Genomic DNA, 22,540 nt, shown 5'->3' on the forward strand with positions numbered 1-22,540 from the left:
CCATTTACAATTGCCTCCTGGAAGAAGAACTGGTTGTACAGTCTTTGTTTGCTTAGGGCACATAAAACATTGATCCTAGGGCTATCACGAATATGCTGTAAGCTTTCATGAGGGTTTTTGCCTAAACCCTATATTCGGCAGATTTCAGTGTTCACCTTGCCAGTGATGTGAAATGTCTCTTCATTAAAAATTACATTGTGTGCAATTCTATCCATCATTTCCCACACAAAACTACAGCTGAGCGACTTTGTAGTCATCTGTATCGAGTTCCACAGTTAGTTGGTTTGGCTTCGAGAGCAGTTGTTTACATAATACGTGCCAAACAATTGTTGTGGAATGCCAGTCTAACATGACACACATCGAGTTGATTTCTTTGGACTATGTGAAAAGCTTTCTCTGAGTTGTTCCACAGCAGCTTCAGGGATGCATGGGTGTCCTGGTAATTTTGTGTTTAACAGAACACACTTTTGTGTTGACAGAATCTGTCTCAACAAAGACAGGTTATCCATACCTGTGCTTTATGAAAATTATGTTGAACTGCAGTTGCTGACTGCAAATTGTGAAACCATAATGCACAGGGAGTATGTTCCTTGCCAGTAAATGTATCCATTTTTAATAATATTGGTGATAGTGCTGGTGGCCGAATTCAGTACTGATGAAATTCATAAGTCAGAACTAGACTGTGAAATGAGATATCTACTGATTCTATAAGTTATCTGAATAAATTTTTATACGCTTTTAAACTTGTGAAGTCTCTTTTTGAATAATCCGTTATTTGCTAGTAAGTAAGTTCATGTAATGTTTGTATCGCTTTTTGTGAGTTGCTGTTTCAAAGTGAATTTAAAATCTTTTTGTTTGTGTAGGTCAACTTTTTGGGCGAGACGCATATATTTTCTCCAGAACAGATAACAGCAATGTTTTTTACCAAACTTAAAGAAACATCAGAAATCGCATTGAAAACAAAAGTCAATGATTCATCTCTGTAAGTGTTATGTTAAATACTTGACTGTGTATGTGTTATCACTTTGTATTAAGGTTTTAATATGCGTTAAAGAAAAGTGAATTTTTTTCTCATTTTATGATTACAACTGTTTTTATGATAATAAAACATATCGGTACCAGGAAATAAAAATTAGATTCTTAACACAAATAATATTGGTAGGGGAAAGTGTTCTTTGTTTGTTACTATGGTGTTTAATGAATCTGAAATATTGATTTTCAGTACATTGATACAGTAGCAGTAAAATTTATATTGAAATTGATAATTTAAAATATTTTATTCTACAAAAGTTTTTCAACACTTCTAAAATACTTGTTAAAACAACTTGCAACTATCAGCTTTAAGATTAACTGCCAAATATTGCCCTGGGGTATTAATGAATAATTACTGAATATCATAGTACCCAAAAGTGCACTAAAGCTAATGTCCACTTTTGGAAAGTAATTATAATTTGATGGCAGTCATTATTCACAGATGTCCCTCTACTTCTCTGGTAGTTTTTACATGCATTTAAAATATTTAATATTTAAACAATTTAATTTAATAATTTTAATTAACGAAAAAAGTTTTTCATAGCTGTAAACCCAAACATTGGGAATTAAAACTTATTTTATACTAATAAGTTTTAAGTTTTAAAAATTTAACTTTCATTGCAGCATAAATCACTAAAGAAAAAACATGCCTTGGAAGAGTTGATCATACAACTCATTAAATGTTAACTGTGTAATGAAAAAATAAAGTTTTACAGTTTTTTTATTTGCTCTTTTGTATTATTTTTTATTTAGGAATTAATTTTTATTTGAATGAAATATTGTTTTTTTTTTGGACCAAACTATGTTATAATATTATATGGTTATATAATTCAAATTTAAAATATGTTGGAGAAATGATTAGAAAAATATATTGTTGTATTCATTAAGTAGAATTTTTTGATCAGGTTTTAAAGTCAATTCATTATTAGAAATATTTAACACACTCACACTCATTAAAAAAAATCACATTATTATATTTAAATAGTTAAAAAATATAACACTACTCTACTATAATTAACAACAGACAGTGAAATAAAGAAAAATGATAAATACAAAATTGAATAAAAATCTTTATTAATTTAATGGGAGATTGTATTCTACTATTTTTTTATTATGGATTTGTTTTCTTTAAATCTAAAAAAAAAATAATAGTAAAACTTGATAGTAATGATTTTACTTTTTATATAATTTATATTTGTGAGATGCATCTTCAGTGTCTGTATTCCTTTCAAGATTTTCTTGTTAGTGGGCGTGCCTTTACAACACTACTTTATTTTGTGCACAAGTAAGAATTTCTTTGATAAAGATAGAATTTCTTTTTTGTAGTAGAATTTTGAAACTACCTCTGGTGTTTTCTCTTGCTAACCCTTCTGATAGTCTGAATAATCGTTAAGTACTGGTTTTCTTATTTTCAAATGTAAACTGCATTTGTATAAAATTGTACCACTGATGGTGTATACAAAAGTTTGGCAAAACGAAAACTCAGAACAATAAATATTTTCAATTCCATTGAAAACAAATATCAATTACAATAAGAAATTAAAATATTTTTTATAAATTTTTAACAAATCGTTTGGATTAGAAATAAACATGATTTTTTAGCAAATCTTGTTAATCAAACCATCATATCTATTAAAAGTGTCTGATGATTTATAGGTATATAAGTAGAGTTTATTATTATTTTTTTTGCAATATTACTATTAATAAAAAATTGGTGAAAATCCCCTCCATCAATATTTCTTGAAAAGTATAAATTGCAATCAGAAATAAGGTAGAGTATATTTTTAAAGTTCATGTAAATTATTCAGTCGTTACTTTTGCTTGTGACTAATCAAGATAGTCATGTAATAGCCTTAGATTTTAGTGAAATTTAGGTTGACAGAGGTATTTTGAAAGATTCCTTTGCGAAGAAGTGTTTCACCCGTTCCACTGCCTATGAAAAGTTTTGGATGATTACAATTGTTTTTAAATGTAGTAAGTATAATCGGTAGTATTTATGATGTATTCACATAGTAAAACAAGTTATTCAAATTTAATTACTAATTTCTTTACTACTTTTTAGTAATGTTGTCTTATTTATGTTTGTGCAGGTTTAGAATTAACCGTAGGTTTAGTAGCGTCAAAAAAAAAAATTAATAAATTGGTGTAGTACCCAGAGATTTTTATACTTATAAAAGGTTGATTTTGATTGATTGACTGATGTCACTTTGTTGTAGGTACCATCATTCTTTACAAATGGAGAAAGGAAAGCTTTATTGGATGCAGCAGCAATTGCAGGTTTGAATGTATTACGATTAATGAATGAAACAACAGCTACTGCACTGGCATATGGTATCTATAAGGAAGATCTTCCAACACCTGAGGAAAAACCTCGTAATGTTATATTTGTTGATTGTGGTCATTCATCATTGCAGGTGTCTGCTTGTGCCTTTCATAAAGGCAAATTAAAGGTAACTTTAATAGTATTGTCTATCGTTTGAAGCCGGTTAAGTAATGTAGTCAGAAGAAAGTAGGAATGTAGTACCATTCTTTGATAGAATATGTAATGTTATATCTGTTGTGATGTTTTATGTTTAACTAAAACTTATCTTTATAGATAATTTAAATATGATTAATTAAGAAAGATTTCCTCCTGACTTCAGGTCCTTTATGCCATTGCGCTGTCTGCATTAATTTCTGCCCCAAGCCTTCTCTATTGTCCCGTGGTAGTTTTTGCTTCACCTCATCTATTAACATAATCCTTTTTCTTCCTTGTTTCCTTTCTCCTTCCGATGCAGTTGTCAAGATTCGATTTCCTCTAACCGCATGTCTGTTTTCCTTCTTTTGCTTACTTCCCGCAAGTGTTGATTCCTTTTTAATCCTGTTCATTATGTCTTCATTCCTAGCATTATCCATCCATCTTCTTTTCTTTATCCTTTTACAGATCCACATCTCAAAAGCCTCAATCCAGTCCTTCCTCTTCGTCTACGCTTCATTCCCATACAAGACCCTCCATACATAGGATTTGGCTACCTTCTTCTTTATTGTTAAAGGCAAGACTTTTACTACACAGTAATAATTCCCTTTTCTTACTGAAGATTTCCTCTGCCATTGCAATCCTTCCTTTTATTTCCATTGCACTCTTCCAATCCTATCACCGTAATGCCCAAATACCTGTAAATTTTTATTTTTCTATTCGCTCTTCATTTGGTCTTATCACTAAATACTCTGCTTACTTCCATTACTTAATTTTCCCTATATTTTCATTCAATATTCTTTCATTCCTTTCTCCAGAACTGTTAAGCTTTGAGTGTGTGTGTGTGTTTTCACTTTTTAATATTGGTCTTTTATCCTCCTTAGCTACTTCACATTACTCTTGTCTATTTCTCTCTTGTCATACACAGGTCCTCCATGAATTCCTTCCACTTGTTCTTTATCTTTCTCCTTGTGTAGTATTTTAGTGTCCTTATCATTATTCTTATTTTTACATCACTCTTCTTCTATTTTTCATGTAACACTCTTCACCTTTTGCTATACATCATATTGTACTGCACTTTCTTCACTAGATCCTCCATGTCAATGTTCATTCTTCCTTCAACTGTCTTTCCGTAGCTGTTTGTGTTTCCCACCTTAACTTATTTAATCTGTGATCCATCACTCTTTAATTTTTTCCTGTGTAATTCTTATGTCTTCTTCCATTTTTTAAGCATTTCTGTTGTTACCCGTGGTTTTTTGTATCTGTTTTCCTCATAATAGCCTACTTCTTCCTCTGCTGTTTTTACTAGGCCTTTTTTATTTTCTTCCATGCCCCACTGTTTTCATTTCCTTTTTTATTTTCTTTAATTACCTTAACTAGTTTTTCTCGTACTTTTTCTTCATCCAGTGTTTTAACCATTCTCTTAACTATCTTTTATTTCTCTACATTCTTTAAGCTATTCTCATCAAAATAACACATAGTAACATAAGAACATCATTGACTTGTAATCCATTGGCTTTAACAGCATTTCTATATCTTTCATCTACTAAGATATGATCTGTCTGATAGCACGGTTTGCTACCAGGGATTACTCACATTTCCTCCTTTTATGGTTTTTTGAATCAAATGTTCGTTATAAATAATTGTTATTAATAATAATTATTCTCTGACAGAGCATTCCTTTTGAATTTTATTACATCCTCAGTATGCTGCATATTGATGTTGGCATATGTACTGTACTTCTACTATGGTACAAGTAAACTCTTTTGGTAACATCCCAATCCTTAACAACATGAGTTTTTTATACTGGGAATAACTCATTAGCTACTTCTATGTACTAGAGTAATTGTTAATATATTGCATACTCTCTTTATCGTGATGAGAGAATCAGGATTTTCTTGTCAGATTCTGAATTACTACTTTTAGAGAACTAGTACAAGGATGTTTTAGTTCATTTTACAATAGTTAATTTTTTTTTCTATGAATCTTTATGATTTTAGAGTTCTTTTGAGAAAAGTGTAGTTTTTTCTGACGTTTTATTTAATTTTAATGTTTATTAATAATATAAGATTGATTTTTGTATTTTCTGTACAACTTTTTACTGAAATTTATTAAAATCATTTCTCGCTTTTTTCATTATCACACTCTTTTGCTGTCTGTTGTACTGTATTCACTGTAACGTGGGTTAAAATCATCACAGTTATTACTGATTTTTTTATTGTTATATAAGTAAATTAGTTTCCCTAAATCTGCAATAATTTCAGTTTTACATTTTTATAGTAATGTATAGTATTGTATTATTTTTCTAAAATTAAAAAAAATTAATAATGTTATGCAACTTTTATTTTAACAAATATTTTCAGATCTGATATTTTCGATGTTAAGATATTTCAGTAATTTGTTAGTTATTATTGATTTTACACACACATTCACAAAAAAAATTGTTTTATGTAATGAATCTTTAAGAATTTTTATTATTTCTCTATACTGGTAAATTATATTTAAATTCTGTTTTAAAAAAAAGTACAAACAAGTATTTTCTTGAGATCTCATATCCTCAGAATGATTGAAATAATTCTGTTATTGCGTAATAAAAAATAAATAAATATATAACATATTTATTATACTACTGTATTTTTTTGCATGTAAGTGAAAATAATGTAGTTGATAAGCATTTTGATGTAGTTTACAGGCCATTGAGGAAAATATAGATGATAAAGGTTTTTTTTCATGAATAGATGACACGCATACAATTCTCATGATCTCTTTTTTTAGAAGTTGAAAAAATAAGTTTTAGGTTGGTGGATTAAATTAATAGAAAACTCACTGTAATAAGTGTTACAATATGCTAATATGGAATACTGTCTTTTCAGATGCTGGCAAGTGCTTCAGATCCTAATTTTGGAGGACGTGATATAGATTTGATTCTTTGTGATGAATTCAATAAGGAATTTCAGAAGAAGTACAATGTAGATGCTAGATCAAACCCAAGCGCCTTCTTACGGCTGATAAATGAAATAGAAAAATTTTAAAAACAACAAATGTCAGCTAATTCTACTAGATTATCATTGTTTATCGATTGCTTTATTGATGATAAAGATGTTACTGGAGATATGAAACGTTCTGAAATGGAAGAATTATGCCAACATTTGTTACAGCGTGTGGAGAAAACACTTAGAAAATGTCTTGAAGAATCTAAATTACGATTAGATGAGGTATATGCTGTAGAAGTTGTTGGGGGATCAACTCGTATTCCAGCTCTTAAACAGTTGATTACATCAGTTTTTGGGAAGAATCCTAGTACAACACTGAACCAGGATGAAGCAGTAGCACCTGGAATGTGCTCTTCAGTGTGCCATGTTGTCACCTGCGGTTAGAGTGAGAGAGTTCAGTGTTACTGATATCCAAAACTATCCTGTAAAGCTTGTTTGGGATGCAACTATGGGAGAAGATGGGTATGTTGTAATTTATTTTATCTATACATCTATTTTCCAGTTAATCATTCATTTTTATATTAAATGAACATTTGAAATTCTTTGTTTTATAAAAATAAAAATGTTAATACAGTATTCTTATTGAAACGAGAAATAATTCCAAATTTAGATACTACGCATACTGTAATAGCAGTTTCTCTTGCTATTGCATGTACAGCATATAGTAAAATCTGTGCAGTTCATCACCTACAGAACGGGGGGGTGGGGGTGGTAATGTAACTGGAAAAATAATAAACTGCGTATTATAATTGTAACATATTATACAATTTTAGCAATTGGGGAAACGCACTATTAATTACCTAACTAATGTAATATTAATGTAACCTAACTATAAATTTGCAAATATAGAATTTTCTGTAATGTTTTTTGTTTATATAAAAGGAAGTTATTAATATGTAAACATATTAATGAAAGAAACTAAAAATATATATCCATTCACACAATGCAGTAAAAAAGTCTATTAATTTAATTCTTTTTTATCAGTTATATTTGTGAGATTTTTGTGATGGTAAGAAGAGAGCTAGCTCGATGGTAAGCTGATAAAAATATACAAATACTAAATCACCAGTTTGCTTCCTTCTATCTTGATCTTCAGTTCATTCCATGGGAGCATTTCATTTACTTGCCTATATATTCAGTAAAAACTTTCTCTTTCTCTGCAGTTACATCAGTAAGTGAAGTATTTGTTTAAAAACTGGTGACTAATCCTTATTCACTTAAAAATTCAATTATAAGGCTGAAGTGCCCATCATTTCTCATGTGATAAATCTTCATGCGTTTTCAGTCCCAATAATATTCTGACATAAGTTGCGTTGTAAAATGTATCAATTGGAGTTGTGATCTCTGTTACACTGATACGGGGAAAACAGTTTTTTCTTTGTAAGAAGCTTCTTTTTTAGTAGTTCAATACTGAATTTACTAGTTAGTTTTATTCTTATTGTTATTTCTTTCTTCAACAGTTAATTCTTATTGACTTGTTATGATCAGTAGATTAGTTTTGAATGACTTCAGATGTGTTGACATTACAAGTTTTGTATCCAAAGCTTCGTGTTAAGAATTTTGATTTTAATATTTAGTTAGTATTGTTGATTGTGATAAATGAAAGCAGTATTTTAAAGGTTATACTGATTTAGTATGTTTGAAGATTATCAAAATTTAATTAGTGTGTCATTCATTTATTGTTACTTTAATTAATGTTGTTCAGATTTTTTTGTAGTCCACAAAAAAAATTGTATTTTTGCAGAGAAATGGAAGTATTTACAAAGCATCATCTTGTGCCATTCAGTAAAATGTTGACATTCTACCGCAAAGAGCCATTCTCTATTAAAGCATTCTATTCTGGACCAATACCATATCCAGACAATTACATAGGTAAGTTATCATGATGCCATGGTGTTACACTTGTCATATAGCAATATAAAATTGAATTGAAAAGTTTCCTTTTCTTGTTATATTAGCCTGTTAAGGACCAAATATTTTTTAACAACTTTAGCATCCTGTTAAAAAATAATTTTAAATAAATTACACAAGTTTTATTAATTTTTTTTTTTACACCAGCTTAGGTCTATTTTCACAAACATAGTAATAAAGGGAAAGTATAGTAATTGGCAAATATTTCGGGTATCGGGATTATACAAATGTTAACTTAGTCCAAAAAAAAAAAAATTGCCGCCCTGTAAAAAATAAAATAAATTAGTGTTGCCTCCCTGTAAAAAAGTTTCTATGTGGACCATTGGTGGTATTAAATTTTTGGCAGATTAAAAAAGTGGGAGGGGTAGTTTTCACAAAAACGTTTTGGTACTTACCTGTCCGCCATGTACAATCATAGTTTAAATCAATTTCTTAATCAAACTGGCTGCTAGTTTACCACTATAATCCATTGGAACTTACCTCACATATTTTTTTACAGGCAGCCAAGTGAGCATTAACTTTCCCTCATTGACTAGCAAGCGTAGGTTAAGTTTGGTTAGACTATATTTATAAATTTACGTATAATAATATTTATATATTATCTTATTTCAATATAGCGTTTCAGTGGCGCCATCTACTAACTACTGTGTGAACCTGTAGGAACAGAAAAATATGTGCAGACAGATAAACTGATAAGAACAAACTTTTTTTTTTATAGTGGTTGTAGAAAATCGAGTTTTAATAAGATGAAAGTACTTAATTAAAATATTAAGTTTTAAGTTAGATTTAGAGGTGGGGTGAATAAGTGTTATTTCTAAACTGTTTACTTCATGTCTCAGAATCTCAATGACCAAAAAGTTGAAATTTGAATAAATATATATTTAAATTGTTTTAAATCGCTTATTGAGAAGGCATATTTTACTTTAATTTTTCATGTGGAATGGATCCCGCATCCTCAGTCATTGAAATAATTTCATTTTTGCGTAATAAAAATAAAAAATTGAATTCTATTCATGAAAAATTAGGTAAGATGTCTTATCTCAATAATTTGTACTAGATGGTTTCTTCTAGTACATATAATTTTGCTGTTCAGAGAAATAACATGAATCTTAAAAAAATAATTTCAGTAAAGTAAATATATATAATTAGCTTTGACCTTATTTTCCATGCTATTGGTCAAGGGGCATATGGTACTTGTATTTTTTCCCAGGACAATAGCTACACAGAAGTTCCTGGCGAGGTTGGTCAAACTTGTGACAGATTCAGGAAGCTAAAATAAAGTTCACGGGACAAGTGTCTATTTCACTTCACTTCACTTTTCGGCTGTTATTTCAAATAAAATTTACATCTCATGAATTGAGATATTTAAATGAAATTACATGTATATATGTACCCAGTAACTTATTCAAAATAAGTAATTTTGAAAATGTTACGTTTAAAAGTTTCAAAATGGCTGCCAGTGATATTTATTCATTAGTAACTCTGTAAATGTTAGTTTTCGTAATGTTTTATTTGATGAAATGTTAAGCTTTTTGTTTTGAAAAAATAACACTTCATTTATTCAATTAATAAAAGCTCATATATGTATGGCTGGAGTTAAAGTAGACAATTAAAATTAAACAGGCACTATTTCAAACTCTTTCAACTCTTCTTCCTCTATAGCACCAGTTTCTAAATCCATTTCCTCCGTGTAACTCAATATATTTCACCCACCTGTCAATGTTTTTTCAAATTATAAATCTGTACCATTTTTATTTAACTTTCCTGTATATTCATTCTATTTTACCAACGATCATTTCTCTTTCCACTTCTGAAAACTTTTTTTTAATCCACTCATCTTTTGCTAATTTGCGTTTCCTGTTTATAGTGTTTCTTAATTGTCGATAGTTCCTTTTATCTTCATCACTAGCATTCTTACACTTTCTACATTCATCCATCAGCTGCAATATATCCTCTGATGTCTCTGGTTTTCTATCAATCTTTTTTGTTCCGCCTAAGTTCGCTTCTGCTGATTTAAGAATTTCCTTTTTAACATTCTCCCATTCTTCTATATTTTCTACCTTAGTTTTTATTCAGACCTCTTGCATATCCTCCTCAAAACTCTTGCTTACCTCTTCACTTCTCTAAATTCCACAGTTTCATCTGACACCTTTTCTTCAGGTTTTTAAACTCCAATGTACATTTCATTATCACAATTATGGTCGCTACCAATGTCTGCTCCAGGATATGCTTTGCAGTCGAGAAGTTTATTTCTAAATCTTTGTTTAAACATTATATAATCTACCTGATATCTTGCAGTATCACAGGCTTTTTCCATGTGTTTATTCTTCTGTTATGATTTTTAAACTGAGTTTGTCCACTTTTGCATTCCATTTGTCCAGCCTGTATTCATCCACAATATTTTTTCCTTACCTTTTCTGATGCTTGCATTCCAATCTCCAACTATTATTAAATTTCCATCCCCTTTTAAGTGTTTGTTTGATCAGTTTCTTTGTACACACACTACCTCATCATCATCATGGGCACTTGTAGGCATATAAACATTATGTTATCCTTATTACAATGATTCTATCGCTAAGCTTTTTAAAATACCTTATTACTCTCTTCCCTATTTTCTTGTTCATTATGAAACCTACTCTTTTTTTCTGTTTAGCCTCTGGGAATCACAGTCAGGTATTACTTAAGAGGATGATATGTATGAGTGTAAGTTTAGTGTAATCTCTTGTACAGTCTCAGGTTGACCATTTCTGAGATATGTGGTTAATTGAAACCCAACCACTGAAGAACACCGGTATCCACAATCTAGTATTCAAATCTGTATAAAAGTAACTGTCTTTTTTAGGATTTGAAAGTTAGAACTCTTGACTTTGAAATCAGATGATTTGTGAAGATTCATTCACCACTAGATCAACTTGGTGGTTTATGAAACCTGTTTCTGCCTGTCCTTTATTTGATGCTGAGTTAATTATTTTAAAATCACCTGACCAGAAGTTGTTTTCCTCTTCCCACCAAATCTCTTTAATTCCTACTATGTCTTTATTTAACCTGTCTATTTCCCTCTTTAAATTTTCTAACCTACCAACTTTTGTTAGACGTCCTCTTTACCAACAGACACCTCTCCGGTATGGTTGCACCTTCGGTCCAGCTACTCTGTAACTGTGAACTCTATATGTATAAAATTTACTATAATGAGCATATAAAATCAATTAACTGAAAATCGATATTGATGAATAAATGAAAACTAAACTACTTTTTAGAAAAGATTTGCTTTTTTTTTAATCAAACCACATACTCTGTATTGTACAGTTTAAATTATAAGCATGAAACAAAAATATTACTACTGCATTATAGTTCTAGGTATTTCACTTCCCACTGAATTAGTAAATATGATATTTCTCCATTACCTACTTATCTATCCTCTTGTGTTAGGCCACAAAGCAGCAAAATAATTATATACTCCTTGCATACTTCTGTCCAGTATTTTGAAATTTCAGTGGTCTTTTTCTAATTTTACAAAAACTTTACGATATCTGATTTTCTTAACAATAAACCAGCAATTTAATATTCTTAATGTGAAGTAATAAATTATGATTAGTAGGAATAAGATTTAGCATCAAAGCTTTATTAAACTTTCGATTAACAATGAAATCAAAATGATAAAAATTTCTGATGAAATTAAGGAATTCTTGATATCACCAGGAATAAGCCTGATGAATGCTTTTTTCTTAATTTAACATAAGTTTTGTGGATATATTATTTCCATTGATGAGAAAATTTAATGAAGAGCTAAAAAATGAAGAGATCTTTATTAATTTCAAGACAAAAGATGATGTTAATGGAAAGTCAAGTGGCAGAACTACCTTAAATTAAGATTTAAAACAAAACGAAGAAGACTAAAATTAGAAGAACTACAAAACAAGTTACTTAAGGTTACTTACTACAAACCAAAAATGGGGTTTTTCCCATTGAATTGTTAAGAGATAGATGTCTTCTCTTCTTGCCTTTAGGAATTGCAGTTTATATTAACTGCTTGTCAATCATTTGGAAGATTGTGAACTGTCTGTTAATATTTAAATGAAATATATGTAGTCACAAGCATGGTGATAATTCAATGATCAATCGATTTGTATTTGTACTCCCTCACAACAAGGATGTATTTTAAATTAAAATGCATGTTTGATTGATATTTGGAATATTAGTAACAGAGAATTTCAGAACAAGTTAATTATGTAATTTATCATTTACAGGACAGTTTGTAGTGAAGGATGTGAAGCCAAATGCAGATGGTGAAAGTGCTAAGGTCAAGGTTAAGGTACGATAAATCTTCATGGCATACTGTCTGTAACAAGTGCACGAAGAGAAGCATTGGTAGAAAATGATCAACAGCAACAAACACAGCAGACACCATCTGAGGAACAGAATGCCCATCAACCAGAACCAATGGAAGCAAGTCCCACCCCGGCACAAGATAATGAAACCACAGCAGAGAATGCAGCAATAAATGCTGAGGTATGAATACCGTTTCTAAGTTTGAAGTGTGTGATAGAATTTACAGTTGGTTCTTAAAACATTTTGCGTTTCATAGGATTAATCCTGGAGTCCTTGTAAGGTCAAATACCTTAAGGTATTTTTGTACTTTAAGGTATTTACACATGAGAAACTATATTTAAGAATATAATGATGTAATATATTAGTTTAACTTGAAAACATAGCAACTTAAATAAAACTGACATTTTCACTTGTGTACCTAAAGGTGACATGTACACAAGCAGAGAATCGATTTAAAAACATGCTAAAAAAGTTATGATAAAACTATGTATGGTGATACTGTGGAAAGTACACAGTATTTTCCACATAGAAAATATTGTGTTATAAACTTAATATGGCTACTTAAATGCTGTTAAAGTAATAGCTAGTTAGAACAGATCTATAAAACCCTGTTAAACCTGTTTTTTTGTGTCATACTACTGTATGATTAATAATTATTTTAACAAAATAGCTTTCTCAGCAAAAGTACAGTTATACCTTCTGCCAGCATAAAAATAAAGGAATTTCCATGAAATGAATTTTAATGATTTTCCCCTCCATTTGAATTTGCTGTATTCATTTTGACTTGTAAGTTGATTTTGTTCATTTTTTTAATCCACTTTAGGCAACAAAGAGATTCACTCAACTGTTAATTATTAATAACACTGGCTTTTTAATAGATTGTTTATTAACTTGATTAAATTTATATAATTGAATTATCATATAATGATAATTCAATTCTGTGAAACAATGTTATAAATATATTAAAAATTCTGAATATATCGGTAACTTTAAAAAAATTCTTTGTGGAGTAATATTTTTTATCTAATAAAAGAGTAAAAATTACTGTCTGAAGATTTGATTAAAAAAGTTTGGTTAATTATATACCACATTAACAAATTTTAATGATGCTAATGTATTGTAGGTGGAATAAAATAAATTTTCTTGGCATCTACTATATCATAGTTTAGGTATTGAACTATAAGTTTGGATTTGATTCAATAAAAATTATCAAATGTGGTTGGTAGGTATAATGCATTCTTACACCCAGTAATGCAGTTTTATTTTTAAAAAAAATAATGGCTAGCAAAGGTTCTTAAAAAGATTATAGTTATACCATTATAAAATGCATATGTATTGTAGCCTCCTACCACTATCTTCCTATGTAAAATATGATTTAGTTTAGAGGTTAGTCTTTTACACAGCTAGCTCAGTTGTGTGTTATTTATCTTACATCAGTTGGACTAAGAAGGTTATTAAAGTTTATTATGCTGTCAGTAAACTGACTTAATAGGATGTATTAATTTTACAATTAATAAATAATAATAAATGCACATTGATGAATTGTTTCAACATTCAGTTATAAACTCTATTTTAAACTACTCCTTTACCTTTTAATCAATTATTGAAGCAGTGGCCTGCAGACACAATAACAAAAAATATTATTTACTGTATTGTCCTAAATAATTAATTAGCCTTAACTTGAATTTTAATTCTCAAAAAAATATAATATAGTAAAAATAGAATTGTTTGAAAATACAAATTACAACTGAACTTAAAATTTAAAATTATTAAGTCAACATGTACACTGCAATTATTGTCAGTTGGCAAACACTGTAAACACATGCTGTCTGTTAAGTCAGCAGGTATTGAAATGCCAACTTTTAACTATTTGATAATTTGCTGCCAATTAACAAATTTAACTGCAATAAATTTATTTTTAAAAATTGGATCATCCTTTAATTTGATATGGTGTTTAGTTGATGACAAAAAAAAACAGTTTTATTAAATGACAAAGATATTTTAGACAATAACTATAATAAGCCATTTTTTTATCCTGCCATAGATGTCACTAGATCTGTCAAGTTATCAGGAGATGCTTTTAAAAATTGTTTTTACAGCTAACTCAAAATTTTAACTTTGGTCATAAATTAATGATTTTTATAGTAATTATTTTTTTCTACTAAAAAATTGTGAACATATTGTGCAGTTTAAGGCAAATAAGTATTTTAGCTGTCTAATTTATTTAATCGTTTTATTATTTTGCTGTAAATTAATCTTGTTTTAAAAAGCTATCGCTGTAACTGCTGCTGCAGCAAGTTAGCAAATGATGTAAAGTTTTAAAGAAAGAACAATTTCTATTCAGACAACTGAAGTGGGAATTAAAGGAGCAGTGTTCACAGACTTTCACATGAGGGTTTTATGTGGGAATTGTTAATATTTTATACGTAGCACATATATGTAAAATGGTTAATAATCAATAAATATGTGTATTTGAATCCAATTAATTGAACCTACGTTAGTTCACAATGCATTTTCCTTTGTAAGACCCGAATAAGTAGAGTAGTATTATTCATCAATGGAGTCAACTAATATTTACTTTGAAGAATAAAAAGGAAGAACATATAAAAGATAATGCACTTTTAAGGAATCTGAATTTTATGTAATTATGGAATAATTAAACTGCAAATGCTCATCCTATTTTATTAATATGGGTTAAGGAATAGTAAAATTTTGATAGCATCAAATATGATTATGAATAAATTAAGAAGATTAACTGTTAGAATAATATCATCATATGGATAAATAGCAGTTTTAAGTTACTGCTCAATAGTATAATTTTTTTATTATAATTATGATATTAAAATTATTCTAAAGCAAAACAATTATATAAAAAATCTCAGAATGAAAAATAAACCAAATGAGATCAGCTTGTTAAAAATTTAAAATTTAAATCAGAAGAATGTAATCTACTAGAGAAGCACAAGGTGCTTCAATACCCCACACCCCATGGTAACTGTTCTACTGGAAGAAAAGCATTTTGGAAATCAAGATATCTTGCATAGCGCACTGGTAATGTTAAATAAATAGATCAATGAATTACTTTCTTCATATGTGTTACTAAAATATCCTTTAATATTTCCTTTTGGAGATTATGGATATTCAAAAGATATCCATCAAGATATTAATTTCTAATGGTGTTCTGTGTCATGTTATATTCTTACAGATTGAGATGACGTCTTCCTTCAATCAGATACAAAATTTCAGAAATCTTATAAATCTGTTCATTTTTTATGAAATGGAGTTTATATTAAACTACACTAAAAATAAAATAAGACTGAACTATATGAAATTTAATCAGATGAAGTTAATAATATAAATAGTTATACCATCCAAAAGACTGGTAATTCTCAAAATTCCAGAGGATGCAGGGTAAAAGGTAATTTTACCAGACTACATTTGTTAGGGATCCAAAAAAAACATACGCATGAAAAAAACTTTTGTTGCTGCTATCTGTTATGTTCAGAAGTGTGGTTTGCCATACTTTATTACATTTATGTGCAATCCTAATTGGCAGAGATAAAAAATTATTTAAAAATCTGACTACCTGAGATTGGCATAGTCAAGCACTTTGTACATGGTCTGTTCAAACTTTTCTGTTGAAAATAGTTATCTGCTTTATTGTAGAAAATCTGAAAAAGATGTGGTTTTTTAATTAAGTAAAAGGATGGGAAATTACTCGTGTAAGAATTTTTGAAAAAAGGAAAGGAAAAAAGTACATGAAGGATGAAAGGAAGAGTTTCTGTAAAGTTTACTGCACAAGGGTGCTACTATACAGGAAGTCTTTGTTATTCTTCCTGACAACTCTTGGTTTAAAAACAGTTACTGGTGTTTAAAAACATGGTGACCTGGTTTTGCTACAATATTGTTATGACGGATATTTGCCTCTGTGAGTAAACAGTTCATAGATCCCCTTACTATCAACTGAAATTTCCTATCAAAAAATAAATGGCCTCAATATGAAGACGATCTATCAGAACTATCAAAGAAAATTAGTAAAACTGTCGTAGAAATAAAGAATTTTTCTGTTTAACCTCATATAGTATCGCTGAGCTTAATGATTATGTTAAAACTTATGAATCAGTCTTAACCAAAAAGCATTTAATACACGACATATTTATCTGTTAAGCAAGATTTATCTGTTATGTGCCAAGATTTAATTAATGTCCTCTTTTCAAAAGTTTGATCTAAAAAATATTGGAAGTGTCATTTCTAATGTTCATCGATGAATATACGGTGCCCCACAAAAAGTTTTGAAACTCTTGACTGTATGTTGTGGGATATGCGCTACCAGGTAATGGGAAGAGGAATAACCAAATTGTGTTATCCCATGATTTGGTTATCCCAGATCTTCATCAACATCCTACCAGTCATTCCAAGAAGAACAAAACCTGATGAGATTGAAGTTTCCTGTGTCTGGCCTCTCTTAGATTAAAATATTTTCCTTTAAAAAAATATGAGGATAATAAAATCTTATTTTGAAGATAAATAAAATTTTCCTTAATTTCTGCTCTCTGAAAAGTTATAAAAATTAACTAGTTGAGCAAAATCAACTGCAGTGAGCAGAAGATAGTTAAAAAACAGTTATAATAAATTATTGATTATTATTTGAAGGATTTTTTAGTCAATGTATTTTCAGTGCTCTTCCCCCCCCCCCCCCATTTACCCCTTACCAGTTTTGAAGAAATAACTTGTCATTAACTAACTTGATAAAATTGCCTTTGATGAAATAACTAATCCACATTTTTGCTGAAAAATGTCTGGTTACATTTTTACTGTAATTTAATGGTGAAGTGCTACTAGCATATCTGTTCTCTATTCTGTATGTCATGTTTTGAACAGCTGTTAACCATCATTTGTTTTTGTTGTGATCGTTCCTTAAGTTGCGTATGCGTTTATCATTTTCATAATTTTACTGTCTTCATGTAATTTTCAGTCGTGTTTTTATTTCCAACTGTTTGTCTGTGGATGTTTTATGTAACCTAATTTTAGTAATTTTTTTATGCGAGTTTAAATTTATTTTAATTAAAAATTATAAGAGATATTTATTAGTACAAAAAAGCATGAACATCACGTGTAAATGATAGCAATATAATTTAACTTTTAAATAATATTTTTTACATTGCACAATAAGAAGAATGTATAAATAGTTCCTTATATTAGTTTTTCTGTCATATTTAATTGCATAAATCAAAAATATAATTAAATTTGGTGAAAAAAGGGCATAATATGATTTTTCACTATAAAGAACAGTGTTATAAAAAAAGTAAAAAAAAAAAAAAAAAACAAAAAATGAGTCCAGAAAATCTTTGATGTTTGTGTGAAAGTCTTTTTGCCTCTTAGTGTTATAGTGTTTCACCCCATTTTGAACTTTGTCTGCTGCAATGAATAACTACATTAACTGTATTCTTTGCAGTATATCATATTACGTTAGTCCTTGAAACCTAAGTTCTAAGTCCTGGTAGTGTGTATAGGTTTTCAAATATTATCTGCTTATATTTTATTTTATTTCCATATTTATTGATTGAAATTCATATTTCTTAACTTGAAATGACTTAAAATCTAATTTTGTATATTGGATTATATCTTAAATGAATCGTTTCTCAGATGCTTATATTATATACTGTTAATGAATATATTTGAACAATAATTAAAAGTTTCCATGATTTGATGTGGCGTTGATGAAATTTTCGGTGCAGTGGAGTGAATCGCAGGGAAAAATGAGGGATGAAAATAATGATGAAATTGAATCTACATCTTTGTTTGACACCTTCCTCCAGTGCTGTCGATCTGACCGTTCCGCTGCCAGTTCTAGAAAGAAGATGAGACGTGAATATTGTATTATGCAACAACAGCATCAACACAATCCCCAAATCATGCTAGAGGAAGATGTAAGCAATATGATGACGGATTGCTAAATATGCAGTGCTAATTAACAGTTCTTAACAGCTCGCTACAATCATACCATCAAACCGTATTGCTGCCGTATTCTGACAAATTCATTTTATACTTAATGATGTGTGACAATAATGTTCCCAAGAATTTTAATATCTGTAACATTTTCATTGTAACATCTGATTGTTGATCTAGTAAGATTGTGATTTATGTTGTATTATTTGTTTACAATTCTTTGTTTATCAGTTAAAGATTTTTTAATAATTTCTATTAACATAATACTTTTAATGAAAATAATTTTGGGTATTGATGTTAGACAGAATAGTATGGGCTACTGTATTGTCAAGGAAAGCATTTTAAGTGGGCATTTTGTCTCTGTGGTTTTATGAAGTAGTTGGTCCAATTGTATTTTATAAAAATGAAAAGAATCATGTTGTAGAAAGTCAAGAATAGTTAATATATTATATTTTGAGCATTTCATATATAAGATGTTAATGGTTAATGGTAATGATTACTTATATCCTTTTTTTTAACGAACAAATCCGAGAAAGGTGGATGGCTTATCTGTGGATGGCTTATGATTAGAAGAGTACTTTTGAATTGATCTTTTTTTCAAAGGTATTGATTGGCTTGTCAATTCATACAAATATTTTTTGTAAAATTGGTTATCTAATAATAGTGCAGTCTGTTCTCATAATGATTTCAAATTAATTATTATTGATTTATATAATTTTGCATATAAATCTTTCTCCCAGTTTTGGACAGTCTCTTTGCTAAAAATCAACCTTATAGTGTTTGTGTATAATGCTTTGTATTTCAGATGCCATTGCAGTTTAAATTTAGCTTTCATAATATTGTTGATTGAACCCATTGATCATATATGATCAGTAATGTGGACATCATCATACATTTACAGTCTACAAATGTTGAATAGTTGTAATTGGGTATTGCTGATAATAAATCGGAGATTGATTGATAGCCAACTCATCTGTTTGTGTCAACTGAAGCAAAAAATCATTTTTAATGATACATAACTTACTGTAACAGATATAACAAGGAGGTGCTACTCATAGTAAAGATAAAAAATACCTTTCCTCATAGTGAGATCTCATTCTGTTAGCTATTGATCCAGTCAGTAAAATAATTAAACTTTTTAAAAACCTTTATCTGTATTTTTTTAATGTTTTGATCGCTAAAGTAATAATTTTTTATTTCTGTTATCGATTGAGTTTTGGGTTATTTAATAATGTTTAAGTTAATCAGCAAGAGTTAGATTTCCCCTTTATTTAAGATGAATTTTAGGAGACAAGTATTCTTTTACTCTTGCTATTAGTTAAACATTACTTAAAAAACATTTTGTTACAGTGCTGGCTATGAAAATGAGAGTTTGTTTTAGTAGTTGGACTGCAAGTGGAAAAAAGGAATTTTTGCAAATTTCAATTTTTTTTATTTTGACAACTGAGCTGTTTGCAGTTATTTATAAAATAAGAAATCTTGTGAACTCTTAAGTGAAGATTAAGGATATTTTAAACTTATATTACAATGTATTAATAAAGTAATAATTCATGTAATAAAGTAATAAAAGATTCATGCATACAAATCAGATTTGAGAAAGAGTTGAAAAAAAATAGTGGCAAAGGTGTTTATTGGGTAAAACTGGGCCTCCTAAAAACTAAAATTTAAAAATTTATTTTGATTGTGTCGGCTAGTTAAACTGTTACAAAGAAATATAATTTCATTTAGCTATTGTAATGCTTAAAATGTTAATTTATCACATACCTTGATTTACATCAGTAAAATCCTGTTAGTGTCAGATGACAGGAAATAAAATAAGACAAAAATCAAGCCTGAGAATTAAGAATTTACAGCCATTTTGAAGTAAAATAACATACCATTCTAGCCTTGCCAAGGACTGTGAGAATTTGAGTGGTTTTCTATTGACTTCATCAGACACACATTATTGCAGATCACTGTGTTTTAAAATACCTGATACCTTACAATAATATGAAAAGTAATGTTTTCTATGAACTTATTGTCACACTTGTTGTATATATTAGTTTTAACATTACGTATTTGCAATAGAATGTAGGTTAACAGTGACAAATTTATTGTATCCAAACTAGTGAGAATGAACTTTATAACAGTATGTGAATATTTAATCTGATGAGTGTTCCAATAATTACTACAAGCTTTTTCCATATGGAACTAACAAGACATTAAGACTATCTAACTATATTTTTTAGTGTATCATGTTGATGTTTAATTATACTATTCATTTTTTTCTAATTTGTTTTTTTTTTTTTGAAAGATCAATGGATGTATCAATTTGTTCAGTTTTTTTGTCTTTAATTTATTCTGGTTTCTCGTATTGCAAAAAAGCATATTTATTAGAGTAAGGATGATGTGTATCCAAAAATAGAACTCTAGTAAATTGAATCTAAACATTGATTTATCAGTGTTGCAACAGTCAATCAGATTTATTGGACTTTTTCATTTGTTTACAATAACCTTAGTTTTTGTTATTTGTCTACAGGAAGAAGCGGAGAAAAAGGAAGCCAAAAAAGCTGGAAAGAAGATAACTGTGACAGAACTTCCAATTGAGGCCTTTACACATGGATATTCACAGGTTGAACTTAACAACTACATTGAACAAGAAGTAAGTATCAGCATTTTCATAGTTGTAATTTTCTTATATTTATACTGGATTATGTGAAGGTTTTTTTCTAGACAATGTGCTGGATTAAACCGATCAATATGTTAAATAGGTTAGGGTTTATAATGTGAACGGTGTGGTCAGGTTTGTTGTTGGGTTCTTATGTACCACTCATAAGTTGTGTGTACAACATATTACACCATTAAGGCTGTAGAAAAATAAAGAATTAGAGTTTTTAGCTTCTGCAGCTTTTTTCCTACAACATTTTTTTAGAGATCTTTTATTTTCTAAAATGATGTATTTCTATTGTATTCAGATTTTAATTTATAAGATGCTAGGTATGTTTTTCAGTAACATATAAAAAATAAAATTTTAAATCTGTTAATATTGGACAAAATTCCTTCATCTTATAAAAACTTATAAATTCAGATCTTGTAAGATCTTCACCATCAGAAATCCTATTAATGCTCTTATTGAACCCATTCTTTCTTCTGCCAGTCAATCAATTCAAGTGTTACTGGGTTATAAATAAACAGCAGAAAATATTACAACAACTCTGCATGGCTGGGAGATACCCCTACAGTAAGCAGATCTTTGTTATTGATACTCAACAAACTGTATAGAGCAAGGCTCTGTTAGTTTAAAACTAGCCTTCTTTCACAAAAATAGATTTGTCTTTTTTCAGTGTTTTTACTATATATTTTTTCTTTTATGTATTTCAGGATTAATAACTCTGTGCATAAACTTGGAACGTTACATGGAAATATGTTGTAGAAACTTATAATTTGTTTCATGAAAGCGTGCAGAAAACCAAAACATAACAGTATGATGATCCTAATTTAATTTAGCGCAATTTTTCTGGGGAAAAAACACTTCTCTTTACTTTTAATATTAAAATGAAGTAAAAAAAAACTTATAATAAAAAAAATAGAAAATTGTCATGAAAGTACATTACCGCTATATTAAAGTAAATCGGAAAAAATATTTTTTACTGCGCTGTATTTATTCAGTATCTGATAAGCTGCTGTCTGTTAAACTTGGTCATAATTTCCCAAATTTATCACTATCTTCTATAATATTTTCATACAAACTGTGTGCTTTTATTTTTTTAGTTAAAATGTTGAATACAGTTTTTTCAAGCATTTGAATCTATTATTAATCTGTCAAAAGATTTTTTTACATTGCTTATCTTAAATATGTTGTTATTCCCAGTGTAGCCTTTGACTTGTTCCC

General features: G+C 29.1%; 1 pseudogene; it reads left to right on the forward strand.

Moving 5' to 3' along the window:
* Window positions 1-22,540, forward strand: part of LOC142320785 (heat shock 70 kDa protein 4-like) — a 60,950-nt pseudogene that overhangs the window by 26,693 nt on the left and 11,717 nt on the right.

This window comes from Lycorma delicatula, chromosome 3 (genome assembly GCF_047948215.1).
Source record: "Lycorma delicatula isolate Av1 chromosome 3, ASM4794821v1, whole genome shotgun sequence".
Lineage (NCBI taxonomy): Eukaryota > Metazoa > Arthropoda > Insecta > Hemiptera > Fulgoridae > Lycorma > Lycorma delicatula.